General features: G+C 39.8%; 1 protein-coding gene across 4 annotated transcripts in view; it reads left to right on the top strand.

Moving 5' to 3' along the window:
* The window catches only part of JAK2 (Janus kinase 2), a 93,024-nt gene that overhangs the window by 18,059 nt on the left and 59,894 nt on the right, over nt 1-15,071 (top strand). The window contains exon 1 of one of the 4 annotated variants that reach the window (XM_083819244.1): nt 2,692-3,042. The exons of the other annotated variants lie outside the window; for them this stretch is intronic. The gene's annotated coding sequence lies outside the window, so the exon portion shown is untranslated. Of the gene's footprint in view, nt 1-2,691; nt 3,043-15,071 lie in introns of those variants that run through there. 4 annotated transcript variants of the gene reach the window in all.

The raw sequence follows: 15,071 nt of genomic DNA, 5'->3' as shown, positions 1-15,071 counted from the left end.
AGGGGTGCTGAAGGAGCTGGCAGAAGTGCTCACCAAGCCACTTTCAATAGTTTACCAAGAGTCCTGGCTAAAAGGGGAAGTCCCAGTTGACTGGAGTTTGGTGAACATCATTCTGTTCTACAAGAAGGGCAGGAGGGAGGACCTGGGAATTACATGCCTGTCCATCTGACCTTGGTGCCAGGGAAGGTTATGGAGCACGTCGTCTTGATTGTCATCACATGCTGCATACAGGACAACAAGGTGATCAGACCCAGTCAGCCTTGGTTTATGAAAGGCAAGTCCTCCCTGACGAGCCTAATCTCCTTCTATGACAAGATCAGATGCTTAGTGGACAAAGGAAAGGCTGTGGGTGTTGCTTACTTGGACTTTAGCAAAGTATTCAATACTGTTTTCCACAGCCACTTCTGGCTTAGAAACTGGCTGCTCGTGGCTTTGACAGATGTACTGTTTGCTGGGGAAAAAAAACAAACAACTGAGTGGATGGCTGGGCCCAAAGGACTGAATGGAGCTAAATCCTGTTGGTCACATGGTATTTCCCAGGGCTCAGTTTTGGGGACAGTTTTGCTTAACATTTTCATTAATGATTTTTGAGGGGATGGAGTGCACCCTCAGTAAGTTTACAGACAACACCAAGTTAGGTGTTACTGTTGATCTGCTTGAGGGTAGGAGGACTCTGCAGGGGGACCTGGATAGGCTGGAGTGATGAGCCACATCTGATTTTACGGCATGCAACATGTGTGCTCCACGTGGGTCATAACAACCATGTGAGATGGGTACAGGCTGGGGGAAGAGTGTCTGGAAGGTAGCCCAGTGGAAGAAGACCTGGGGGTGCTGGTCAACAGCCAGCTGAACAGCAGCAGTGTGCCCAGGTGGCCAAGAAGTCCAGTGGCATCCTGGCCTGCATCAGAAATAGTGTGGCCAGCAGGACGAGGGAGGTGATTGTCCCCTTGTATGGTCTTACCAGTGCTATGTTCCTCAAGTACTCTGTTTAGATTTGGGCCCCTTTCTACAGGAAGGTTATTGAGTTGCTTAAACATAAGCAGCAAAGAGCAAAAAATCTGGTGAAGCGACTAGAAAATAAGACTTACAAGGAGAGGCTGAGGGAACTGGGGTTGTTTAGTCTGGAGAAAAGGAGGCTGAGGGCAGACCTCATTGGTCTGTAAAGCTACCTGAAAGGAGATTGCAGTGAGAAGGATGTTAGCCTCTTTTCTCAGGTGATAAGTGATAGGACATGAGCCAATGGCCTCAAGTTGCACCAGCAGTAGTTTAGACTAGATATCAGGAAGAATTTCTTCACTGAAAGCCTGGTAAGGCGTTGGAACAGGCTGCCCAGGGAAGTAATGGAGTCCCCATCCCTGGAAGTATTTAAGATACGCATGGATGTGGAGCTTTGGACACAGTTTAGTGGTGGGCTTGGTAATGTTAGCTGGACTTAATGATCTCAAGGATCTTTTCCAACCTAGATGATTCTATGATTCAAGTATTCTTTTTTGATTCTAAGTGGACAGCAGAAACTGAAAATGTTGTAGGCCTTGCTTGTATTTGTTGGCAGACAAAATATGCAGAGATAGACAAATATATTCTTGCCATTGTGAAGTGATGAAAGTCCTTTAATCCCCAAACACTTCACAATTAGGAACATCGCTTTCTCACTAAATAATTTCAGAGAAGAATCATTTTCATTTTATTGTCAGATGGAGCGTACTGGCTGTAACCATCCTAAGACCTATTCCAGGTATCAAAAATGCAGGAAGAGTGGTTTTGAATCCTTTTTATGTAAGAAACCTTATCTAGAATCCCAAAAGCTACCATGCATATTCAGGAATTAGTCTCTGTCTCTGCTTTAACTCCGCCCCCCCCCCCCCCCCCCCAATTAACTTTGCTGGTCATTATGTTAGAGTGTGTAAAATAATAAGTTTCTCATGTAGTTTATCAAAGTGTATTGCAAAGTACTATGAAACTTCCTTCAAGTTTGAGGGGTGGGATAATCTCACTGTGAATTTTGGTCTGCACTGCATGAGAAAACATTATTCAATTGTGTTAGTCCAAAGAAAGTTTAAAACTGATCCAGCCACTTTGTGTCTGCTTTCCTTGCATAGCACCATTCCTACTTAAGAGTAGAATTTTGTGTTACTGTTCCTTTCTTGTGCAGGCCCTGTAATTGTTTCACAGAATTCTGCAAATCAGAAGCTGTTCTGGGAAGTTCAGTGGTTGTGTGAAATGCCTACAACCTCAGTGGTTCCAGAATTCCTATAAATGACCTTTTTTTTTTCTTTTGAGTAGTCCTTGAATTTTTTGCAAATGTTAAGCATTTTAATATTTATGACTTATTGCCTACATAGCCTTCAAACTAGAATAATGTTAAATAAGTGTCACTCCTTGTGGGACTATAGAGCTGTAATCTAGTTTCTGATTTCAGCCACGTGGTGTGTAAAGATAAAATTATCTCCTCCCTTAATGCCTCTTTATGTCTATTTTGCTTTATATATATATATATATATACACACACACGCACGTACACATTTTTATGCTTTCTGCTGAATTATACTGGAAATTTTTTATTTAATTCATTCTCACTATGTCTTTTCAGTTATCATAACTACTACTTTTCAGGACACCGGATTGTTTTTTATGTGTAGCCTGCATTATTCTTGCATATCTAACTTTGCATTTGTATCATTAAAATGTATTTCTTTTGAAATGAACTGTTTTTTATTTCATAGAATCATTAAGGTTGGATTTGAAATGAATTTTTCGTTTTTAATGTGAGAAAGACAGTCGTTTTGTCTGATTATGCTATTTCAGTTCAGACCTTCTTAGTACTAGGCAGACATTGACGTGCTGGAATGAGTCCAGCAAAGGGCCACCAAAGATTTTCAGGGTGGAGCCCATGAGGCCAAGAGAACTGTGTGTGTTCAGTTTGGAGAAGTCTGAGTAGACATCTGTTTGCTGTCTTCAGCTACCTAATGGGAGACTGTATAAAGAAGATACAACTGGAGTATATTTGGTGACTGGATGAGAGACACAAGATGCTTTTGTGAGGTATTATTATTTATTTTGTTTCAGCGTGAGGGTGGTCAAATGTTGAAACAATTTGTTCAGAGTGGTTGTGAAATATCCATCTTTGAAGATATTAAAAACTTCACTAGACAGGTTTTTGAGCCTGACACAGTTTTACCCTACTTTAAGCTGGGGTATTGGACCAAATGACCACCAGAGGTCCTTTTCAAACTCTGATTTCTTGTTATTAATTGACATGATATTGACCTTTGGCATCTTCATGCATAATAGTTGCAACTTTCGTTTTTGCTCCTATATGGAAACAATGTATTTTCTTACACAAAAGAAAATGTTTGAATAACCAGTTAATTACTTTGAGGCTCTAGTTAGAATGCATAGCAGTCTCTAAAACTTTTCTTGAAGTGGAATATAGTGGAAACTAAAGAAATCCTTGCAAAAGCCTGCTGAACCCATATAGATAGATATGTGTTTGACTGGAGTGTTGCTATGTGTAGTTCTTTTATATCAGGAAAATGGATAAAAAAGTTGAATCTACTTTGCAGATTAGAAATATCCCAGTAAGAATATGTTAGCTCTTATTTTTCCATGTCATCGTTTTTTGTGAGCAGAAAAACAGGTACATTTTTGAAATCGAGTAGTGCTTAAACTTGTATTATTGGCCTCAGAAAGGCCATCATCATCTGCCTTAGAAGTTAGAACTGAAACAAAGTTATAATTATATGAAACTAAATAAAATAAGATCAAGATTAGTAGAAAACTATAATACTGTTAAGGTCCTTAGTTTAAGAGTGGAAACAGAAGTTAGTTGAGATGCTGAAGTGAGGTGAGAGTGAGAGGGCTAATGTGGGAGGGTTGTGTGTAATGAAAAAGGGACAAGTAAAGGGGTAAGCAGAGAAAGAGAGTCGAAGGGACCCACAAGGATCATTGAGTCCAACTCCTGGCTCTGCACAGGACCAGCAAAAATCAGACCATGTGCCTGAGAGCATTGTCCAAACACTTCATGAACTCCGGCAGGCTCAGTGCTGTGACCACAGCCCTGGGGAGCCTGTCCCAGTGCCCGACCACCCCCTGGGTGCAGAACCTTTCCCTCACACCCAGCCTGACCCTCCCCTGTCCCAGCTCCATGCCGTTCCCTCGGGCCCTGTCGCTGTCCCCAGAGAGCAGAGCTCAGCGCCTGCCCCTCCGCTCCCCTCGTGAGGGAGCTGCAGGCCGCCATGAGGCCTCCCCTCAGCCTGCTCTGCTCTGGGCTGAGCAAACCAAGGGGCCTCAGCCTCCCCACATACATCTTGCCCTCTAGACCCGTCACCATCTTTGTAGCCCTTGCTCTCCTTTGGACACACTAATAATGTCCTTTGGGTATAATATTTTTTATAATAGTTTTATGTCTGTCTTATATTAGGGACTGTTCCTATAATAGCAAGTGTCCAGTGCATGACTAGACTAACAACAGATCAGAAAGAAGATCAAATGAGAATTGGCAAGAGCTGATGGAGTGAAGTTCGGAATGTCTGATGGGTAGAACTGTCTGATTGTCTGATTGTAGAGGAGAGATGTGGTAAAAAAGCTGACTAAGGGTCAGAAGTGGAAAGTATATGGGCTGTGAAGAGAACTATAGAGAGCTGTTTGCTTATGGGCGCAGATATTACAATAAGGAATTGAAATGATTGGAAGCTGAGGATTGGAAAGATGTGATGAGTATTATAGATGCTAAGAGCAGGGCATAGAGCATTGTACAGCAGCATAAAAATCTCTTCTCCATACAGGTAACACAAACCAAATTCATAATCTGTTGGGCTTTTAAGTTGGAAACGTTTTATATTAATAATTTTGCATTAAAAAAATGCTTGGAATTGGGAACATTCTTTAATGTTCACTATAGTCACAGATTGATCAGACAGTTCAGGCTAATTTAATCCATCTGTGTAAAAATATATCTTATTTCACTTCAAAAGATTTTTTTTCAAAAAATAAAATGAATTTTTTCTTCTTTTAAAAAAATTGTATCGTATAACCAAAAATATATATAATAATAGCATAACAGTAGAAATTTTCATCAGGTCAGTCACTTTTCACTCAAAACTGACTAAAGAAAATGAAATGTGGGAATGTGGGCTTTTTTTTTTTTTAGATTATCAGAACATTGCTATAGGCTTTTGGCAGTGACATAAGAATGATACTGATGATGTTAGCGTTCATGAAGACACATAATCCACAAAGTGATTATATGAAGGTGCTTTATTAGGCGCTGGAAGTTAGGGGCATGCCTGCCCAAATCTAACTTCATCTGATTTGTTCTCTTAGTTCTCTTTTATTTCCTAAGATATTACATATGCATTAGGTTTCACAACTCATCTATGCATATTCATTTCCTAACTCTGCCTAGCCTTGCTTCGTATGCTAATTATCTTATCAGTCCTTCTGCGCTTGCGTACTACTCTCTGGTGGTCGTCTGGGTGGTCGTCGGGATGAAGTAAGATGTCTTCATCAGAGCTGAACTTTTTAACCTTTCCTTCTCATGCATGCTCTCTGAGCCTTTGGTCTCAGTCCAAACTGCAAGGTTGGTTTGATCCAGTTCCCAGGGTCCAAGAAGCCCCAGTTATCTAGATGTCTTGCAAATTGAGCATTCTTTTAATCCTCCTTACTCCTCATCATGAATTGGTGCATTCTCATGTTACCCTTGCACATATATTTTGTATCTTCCAAGCGCAGCCTCGGAACAGTACATCGCAAATGTAACATATTAAACAATATTGTATTATTTCTTCTTCTATTACTAACAATGATACTGGTGGAAAATGTAATGTATAAGATCATGTAGATATGAAGTAAAATATAGGGGGAAAATAATGATCTTAATGCTCAAATAAAACACATTTACTGTAGAAAATCTGACTCTTCTAAAGTCAGGAAAGAAAGAAATGAGTAGGATGTATGAAGGCAATTCCTGCAAATGATTAAATACCCTTCTGTCTTAATCACAGCTTAATCCTGAACCTACAGGAATGTGAGGAAGTCTTGAGTGTGGTGTTAACAAGAACTTCAGTAGTTATAAAGAACCTGATAAACAATTGTTTGTTCTACCTCTTTTCCGGTGTTGTTTATAATGATCATAAAGATGATTTTGTATTCTTCTGGGCTTAAGAAGCTGGTGAATCTCAAATCCCTGTGCAACTATGTTGGTAAAGGATTGTTGCAGGCTTGTCCTGTTCACGTGCATGTTTGTGGGGATTTATTCTTGGCCACTGTTGGAAGAAGAGCTAGTTGTGCCTTTGGTCTGTTGCTAATTACTTTTCCTGAAACAAATGGGCAAGTGAATGGCTTGGAAAAATTGTACTGAGAGAGAATTAACTCTGAAAATCATGTACTCCTATTGTTGTTTGGGTGCAGAACAAATACAAGTAACAGAATTGTTTGGTGATCAGTTGCAAAGCAAAACTAGTTTGAAATCACACAATGTGCAAAACATTGAGGCTGTGAGGAAAGACCTCTCTACTTTTGGTCTTACAGGTGATTCTGAAACACGCTGTCTTCATGTCTGCCAGTAAGCAAAAAGTGTATTAAGACCAGAATGCTATGGAAAGCCAAAGATGACTCATTGCATTGAGTGTAAACAGGGGAAAGAGTCAAAACTGTTTCAAAAATGCTATAAATGTATTTTCATAAAGATGTAAAAGAGCTTCAATTGCTGTATCTAAACTTTCTCAAAATATTTCAATACCGTAGTTAGTTTTCTAGATGGTCTAGAATGGTTGATATATAGCAGTCCACAAGGAAAACAAAGAATTAATGCTTTAAATAGCTAAAACTAATGGAAGTGATAGGCTAAAGAAGAACTGTTCCAGGAACAGTGAGCGTGAAGAACTGAGCATTTCTTTCATTGTTAGTTATTGTTATCATGGAGTGTAGGTTTTCTAGAAATATTTACTCATACTCCTTCGTTTTAGGATTAAAAGCAACACCTTGGACTGTAGAGATCAAGAGGTATTAAAGAAGAGAGAAGGGCCTTACGTGGGAGGAAGCAAACATATAGGAGTTTAGCTTTTTAAACAAGGAATATGAATGTCCTGAGACCTCATTGGAAATGGATGAAAAGCAGGCTGTTAGGCAATAGCTGTAGTGCAGAATATGGGCAACAAAACAGCTTTTTATGTGTCTTTTCAAAAACTATGGCCCACATTTGTTATCTTTGTTGTAAGTTCACATATTTGAAAATGGCATGGCCACAAGCACTAGTTAATTTCTCTTGAGCTCTCTGTTCTAGTAGAGAATAGCTTCAGTCTCAACGAAGGAAATGCTTGCAATCACAGTATCAGTCTATTAGAGTTTTTTTTCAAAAGCTCGCTGTACTGGGTCTGACTGAGATGGAGTTAAGTTTCCCCACAGCAGCCCATTCAGTGCTGTTCTCTGCACCTGTAGCCAGAGCAGCCCTGATCTCACACCAATGTTTTGGCTCTTGCCAAGCAGTGCTGGCACAGCACTGAGGCTGGCTTTCCAGCCCCATCAAAGGCCGCTATGCTGGGGCTGGGCAAGAGGGGGGAAGAGGACACAGCCAGGATAGCTGATCTCAACTGGCCAAAGGGGTATTGCATACCATATGATGTCGTGCTCAGCAATGAAAGCTAGAGTGGAAAAAGGGGGACTCATTATGAAAGTGTTTGTCTTCCCAAGCAACAGCTATCAGTATTGAGGCCCAGCCTTCCAGGAAGTGGCTGAACATTGCTTGCTGATGAAAGTAGAGAATATTTGTTTTCCTTTTGTTCCTGCATGACCTTGGCTTTTTTATTCTTCCTTTAATTAGCCCCAAATATGGAGCTTTGAGCAAGCTGGTCTAGTGGAAGGTGTCCCTGCCCATGCCAAGGAGGTTGGAATTAGATGATCTTTAAGGTCCCTTCCAACCCAAACCATTCTGTGATTCTGTAATTCTAATTAAACTGCCCTTTATCTCAACCCACAAGTTTTTTTCTCATCATGTTTTCTCACCATGTCCTTCTGAGGAGGGGAAGTGAGAGAGCAGCGTGATGGAGCTTAGCTGCCCATCAGTTCTTAAACCATAACAGCTTTTTTTTTTGTTTGTTTGGTATGATTACAGTGGTCACTGGGCTTCTACCAACTGCTGTGAGCAACATCCAGAGAAGTCTTAATTAGGAATTTACCAGGCATCACTGTGCCAATTCCTGTTCCTGTGCACTAGGTAGCTGAATCTGGGCAGTAAGAAATTCACATCGTGTACTGTTGACTGAAAGAAAATTAAAGAGAATTTTAGGTTCATCACATTGGTAGTCTGGGAAAATGGTTAATAATCACAAAATAATTTGTAATGAACTGTCTCCTGCTGTGATACCTACTGTTTGTAAAAACTATTTACTGTTACTAAAACCAAAAAATCACTAGTGTTACAATGTACTCAAGTGCTTGAGGTAAAATGCAGGTCTCAGATTTTTTTCCAAAGGCTCAAAAAAAGAACTGCTTAAACAGCAGGTACCTATCTCTACTTTCTCATAAATCTGCCGTATACATAATGATAGGTAAAGCAGCCCAGGGAAGGAGAGGTACCACAAGTGTATTTAATTAACTCTGTCAGCCACTTCAGTGAATAGGTGAAACATACACCACTGAGTGTGGGAGGGTTTGCTGTGTTGGATACCATGCAACCTCTCTCAAACCTAAATGAAGCACATGGCTGAGGAATCAGGCTGTAGAAAGACCAGTATTAATTTAGCATCAGCAGGTGGGGATCAGCTAATTGTGTTGCCCATGCCTGCAGTGCTTCTCAACATCCAGGTGTCTTCAGCCTGTGCTTCGTTCGACCTCTCAGCCTTCCCTGTGGTACCAAAGCCTCCAGACTCGTGTTACAAAAACAAGGGCGGGGTGGGAGTGGAAGCCCAGGGGCAAGAAAGGAGGAAGTGAGGAGCTGCTCTGAAAGCTGGCTGGGTGTGAAGAACACCACCAGTGAGTACCCCATTGGAACTCTTAGTGCTGGCTGTATGACTGCTTGGCTGGAGAATAAACCAGCTAGCAAACACTGGTGTATTTTACACCCCTTTTCAAAGATTTATGTGAATAGTTGGCACACCTTGTTGAAACTCATTTGTGTCAGGCTGCACATTGTAAAAGCTCTGGGGAAAGCCAGGTAATTCCTTGTCCAAGAAGATGCAAAACTGTTCCTTCTGAGCAGATGTTTGTGTAGGCTGTCCAGGAAAAATTTGAACAGTTCGCTGTCCACCTCTGAAATTCCCACATGAGAGCTGGTGGTCTCTGCAGCACCATTTCTTCAGTTCTCTTCTGCTCTGTATGTGTTTGAGGGACAGGCAGATGCATAGTAACGTTTCAAGTTTGGCTCATTGTGCATCCCAGGTGGAATGAAAAAAATACCCCTGCTTCCCAATCAGTTCATTCTGCTTGAGAGTGGCAGATCATGATGTTGCTGGAACCACAGAGTTTAGATTTGCTCTTCTGGAGGAGCGTGTTGCTACAAGTATTACTTGCTGTGATTTCTTTCCATAAGACCAGTTGGCTCTGTGACAGATATACATTTGTCAACAGCTGATATTCTAAACATTCTTTGTTCTCTCATTGGGAATACACATCCATGTGCCACTCTATCTCAAGTTTGTTGAGGAACAGTCAACTTCACTGTTACTTTTTAGACACAGCACAAAACAGTGAGAAGGTTCAGAAGTTATGAGTAAATTTTTCACTCAGAGGGTGGTGAGGCACTAAAGCAGGTTGCCCAGAGAGGCTGTGGATGCCCCATCCCTGGAGGTGTTCAAGGCCAGGTTAGATGAGGCCCTGAGCAACCTGATCTAGTGGGTGGTGTCCCTGCCCATGGCAGGGCAGTTGGAACTAGATGATCTTTGAGGTCCCTTCCGACCCAAGCCGTTCTGTGATCCCATGATAAGTTAATTTGGAGATCTGTATTAGCTTAGTCTTGCTCAAGTGTTCTACTGAAAGATTCCTTTAAGCCTTCTCCTGTGAATCACCCCTGATGGTCTGATTTTCTCAAAAATACCTTTTCTCCTACTGCTTCTCATTTTCTGTCAGTTTAAAATATGATTTCATAGGTTTCATTTGTTCTGCCATCAGAAGAAAAAGGGCTGCAAATGTCAGCTACAGGAGAGGGATGTGCAGTTTTATACTTGGCATTAGTGGCTATGGAGATGTCTCACAACTATTACCCATGTTTAGAGAGGAAGAAATTATTGAAATCCATCCTTGGCTTAAAGATTCTTATCACCATAAAGATCCTTACCACCATCCACCGAGGCTCTGCAATGTGATCAAATCCTTCTCTGCTGGAGAAGGGAGGAGAAGGAAGAAGCTTTCTTGTAAGGCAGGAATGTAGAGGTGCTGGAGATAAAGTGGGACAGACAACCACCTTTTGCAAGGTTTCTTGATTTCTGTACCACCAACTCAGTGTGCTGTCTCTATCTTCCACTTGAACTGAGGCTCTTGCCTTTACTTCCTTTCCCATCATGGAATATCTCAGCCATCTGGCGTCTGTCACTGCAAGTAATCACTGTGAGAAATTATCTTCTTCTCAGTAGTAGTTTAAACTTCTTCCCAAGTTTTCATTAACAAAACAAATGCTTTCGCAGTCGCTGATTGTGGCAGGATGCCTTCATTTCCTTCCTCTTTTCTGAAATTTTCCAGGAATCGAATTGAGTCTAGACTTCTGGTCATGCTAAGTAGTTAGTGTATTTTCTTGTGCTTTCTGGGGTCAAGCAGGCTCTAACCTGCTACATTTTGCATCTGCGTATGCACAATCATATGTTTCATTTTGCGCGTATTGAGGTTATGCCTGTCACTTAATTAGTAATACACTGTCAATTAATTTTAAATAAGGCATAGTAAATAGTAAGTGACAGAGTTGATTTCCGTTAGAAGTATGAACCTGGTTTTATGCAGTTATAGATAGGAAGGTAAGAGAGCAAAGGAGAATGTCTTCCCTGCTGGGAAAGCTTAGCGAGAGGAGGAAGGATGGGGGGAGCAGAAAAGCTGCTGTCTTCTGAGACCTCTGGGCTCAGACTCGGCATACTGATCTATGCTTAGAGCTAGGCATTCTCTGTCTTTATCTGGGGAAGATTTTGCATTTTGCTGTAGTTGCCGGTTTCTGTTACATTTCATACCATCCTCTTTGCTCTCATCTCTCTTTTTTGCCCAGGGATTTGCTTGTTTTTCTTGTTGCTCATTCTTTTTCTTCTTTCTGGCAAAGAGCAGACACAGTGCCTGCTGAAGTCTTTGTGTGTGACTCAGCTGCTGTGCATGCATAGCTTAACAGAAGATAGTCTGAGAGATGGATAATTTGGCTTTAGAAAGATTCTGCATCAGGTGAGATGGAATCATTCTCCAGAGGATGAGTCCTTACGTTACAGTGTCTTGCTGTCAACAAAAGCATGTGGCTGATAAAGTGCGAAAAGAGGACTATTGTGCCCTGACACTTCTTCTGTTACTTTGCTTCTAGAGTGGTCACTAGCAAACCTTATGGTGTATGAGGGTCTTCAAACTACCTTAACTCCTTTTCTCAAAAAGAAACTGATATACCGCTGTATGGAGTTCTGACTGTCTGTCTGAAGTGACTGTCATGATCTGTCCCACTGTGTACTACCCTTACATGTGGTCATGGTGACGTATGCTGCTTATGCCAGTAGGGTGATGAGGTCAAGTGTTAAATGGTGATACTGTCTATGAACAGTTTGAGGGGAGCAGATACAGCATCTGGTAAAGGAGATAAACTTTCACTTCATTTAGTACCCATCAGTCCTTAATGGGAATGGAAAAATAACAAGAGCCCATTTCTGTGACCTTGTTTAATTTAATGATATTTAATGCAGAGTTAGGCCTTCATAGTAAGGGCGTTTAGGCTGAATCAGTACCACAGAAGCACTAAGAATCCTGTTCCTGCTGAAGGCATGAGGAATGTTTTGGTCATCTGTTAGGTACTGAACAATACACCCACAGCCCTTGATAGAGATATTCACAGTAGTGTCGCTTTTGTTATATAATTCTCTTTTTACTGAACTCTAAAGAGTAATAGAGAACAGAAATCTTGGAAACAGTTTGCAGAATCATCTTATTATATTCCTTGCTTTGAGATACTAAATGTCTCTCATCTATGTCTTTCCCTCTTAATGCTTTTTCTTTGGTACAGGTTAGCTCATTTTTTTCTTACACATGCCCTTTATATTGAACTTTGTGCATTCAGGAAAGATTATTTTTCTTTCCCCTGCTTGAGGTTTCTTCTATATACTAAAACTGAAAAATGAAACTGAGACCTTGTGTATGGAGAGACTTATGGTAACAGCTGAATTTTAAAATGGATTTTCTTTTGCAATGTTTAATCAGTTTGGAGATTTCAACAGCACTTCCTTTGTGGTGTTACTTAATTTTTCAACTATTCATCTTCCTTGAAAGGAATTATGAGGTAGTTCTTTCTTTACAATAGAAATTCATTTTATTATCTATATTGTAAGACAAAGAGTTGTCTTTATATCTGATTTGCTACCAGTGTCTCACAGTGTGAAATTAGGTAAATAATTCATACTCCTTATATTTCTGCTTTCAGTACACTGGTACTGAAGTGCAATGCAGACTAGAAATATGAAAATAACTATACATCATCACACACTTGTGCAAATTGGAGGTAATCTTTAACATTATTCTAGGCAATCTGATGGAGCTGAGGCTGTTAGTGACAGAATCGTGTTCTGTCATCACAATAGTGCTGCATTGTGGTGTTTTGTTTTTAGATTTGATACCAAATAAATGCTATCACTGATCTTAAAAAATAAGACATAGTCTGGCTTCTCCTGATTTGTGTTTTTTTGTACATTTTTCATTTCTCTGTGTACCAGGCAGAAGGACGTAATTCCACTGTGACCTTCTTACTTGCTTTAACAAAATGAAACTCAATTCAGTTATTTGATGAATTGGCAGATGGATATCTTGATGTTTGGTTTGGAACTAGGTGTGGGTGGACTGTTTCTTGCATGTACTGGCAGTCAAAGTCCTTACTATGTGCCAATTAAGAAATGAAAAAATCTATTTAAAAAGTCATTTACTGGTAGGTGACCAGATGCGGCAAACACTTAGGGTGGGAAGGGGTAGCAGGATGTCCATTTATAGCAACTGAAATGCCTTGTCAGAAGTGGTCCATTCAGACAATTTTAATTCTTGCTTAGGATGTCAGATGGACTGAGCTTGCTGACAAAATCTAATTACTATTAGTATTTATACTAATGTAAATATATATAAATATACGTATTCTAACAGTATTTATAGCAATTTTTGCTTTGTTGCATATGTAGGGTAGATATTCAGGAGCCCAAAATATGCATAAAGATTAGATACCGTGGTCATTTGTAAAACTCCCAGTTGACTTCAGGAGGTCTCAGCAATTTGCCTTATATCTGCAAACATATACACAAAAATGTCTTAGTGACTAGCTCATCTGGAGACGTGTCTTATTCTGTTCAGTTTCCAAGTTCAAAAAAAAAAAACCCAAACCTTGGGTGTAATGTATTGTCTTGTTTTTTAGATCTAGAATCCAGTTTCTAATTAAATCTAACTAAAAGTAAGTGTACTCAATGAAATAAATCAAAAAGGCTTCTGTGCCTTTGACAGGCATTTTCGGGAGGGCTAGCTGAGTTTATCATTGCATCACAGTCATAGCTTGCTGTAATCTCTTCATTAGCTATGTATTAATACTTAGTCTTCTGTTTTGCCTTGGGATGTGGTTCTTGAAGTCCATGAAGGTCTACTCCTTTGTAGCAGCTCCTTCCTAACCCTTGCAGCAAAATCTGAAATTGTAGCTTGTCAGAACCGAGTTAAGTTAACTGAGTGTATAATACTTATACAAATAAGTATTGTGTATTATGCTGAAAAGTTCTATAGAAAACTGAAGTGGTTCATGATTTTGAGACTGATCTAGGAAAAAGTCCTTCTCATTCTGTTATCTAGAGAGTATAATACCCTAAAATTTGAGCAGATCACATTAGGTAGATCTGGATATTCTTCTGTCCACTGTAGAGTGGCAGTTGGTGGGAAAATAACACCTTCAGGCAAGGATAAAACAACATGGTTTCTGATTGGGAGTGGAGTTTATCAGGAAGAACTGATGTGTCTTGGAAGGCATTGCAGAGTGGTTACATCCACAGAATTTTCATTAGAGTAGTGGGAACTCGTCTGAAATTGAAACGTAGGTGGAAGCTGCAAAGTTAATGGCTCAGAGGCAAAGCCTTTGCTGGAATTTATATAATGAGAGACTTGATTATTTTTTTCAGATTTTGTGTCATCAGAGTGACTTTTAAGAATAGCTGAATTCTTAAAAGTTCAGTGGGAATTTTAAAATGTTACTTGGTATGAACAATTAAACAATTTATCGGTTTAAAAATACAGTCATGCTATAAATATTTCATCTTTATTTTATGATGCCTTCTTGCAAAGGAACTGATAATACCACAATCTCTAGCGACACATTTTGAAATCCAGAAAAGAGCACCCTATCTTCTTATCTGATCTTCTGTATATCATAGAGCAGTTACATTTTGGATTTCCTTCTGAGTGCAGCCCAGTAATTTGGGTTTATCTGAAGTCTATTTTGTAACAGTGTATCTACTTGTGATATTTTAAAATCAAGAACTACAGAATCTACTGGTTTCTTGACTGTTTGTTCCAGTAGTTTGATATTCTTATTTCTGAGAGAACGAAAAATTGTATTTCAGATAGGCATTCATATGGCTTTAATCTTCAGCCACTGTATTCTCTATTTGAATCATTACTTGCTTTTCCATTATGTTTTTTCCTTGAATTCATTTCAGGTAGCCTGCTGGAGCTTTTTGAATTATTGGGGCACAGTTCTCATGCTCATGCTTTCTGCAATTTCCTTAATGTTTCTTAATGTTTTTATCAGAATTTAACATCAAGAATCATGAAAAAAGTGTCAATCACCTTAGAACTTGGGAAAATATGCAAGGTGGATATAGGGAGCTCTTTATAAATATATCTTATTTCCAAACATTTTCTTTTTACTTAAAGGTAAAGCAAACAAATTG

The sequence above is a fragment of the Anser anser genome, assembly GCF_964211835.1.
Source record: "Anser anser genome assembly, chromosome: Z".
NCBI lineage: Eukaryota > Metazoa > Chordata > Aves > Anseriformes > Anatidae > Anser > Anser anser.
The sequence above is the reverse complement of the archived record's forward strand: the minus strand, read 5'-3'. Positions and strand labels throughout refer to the sequence as shown.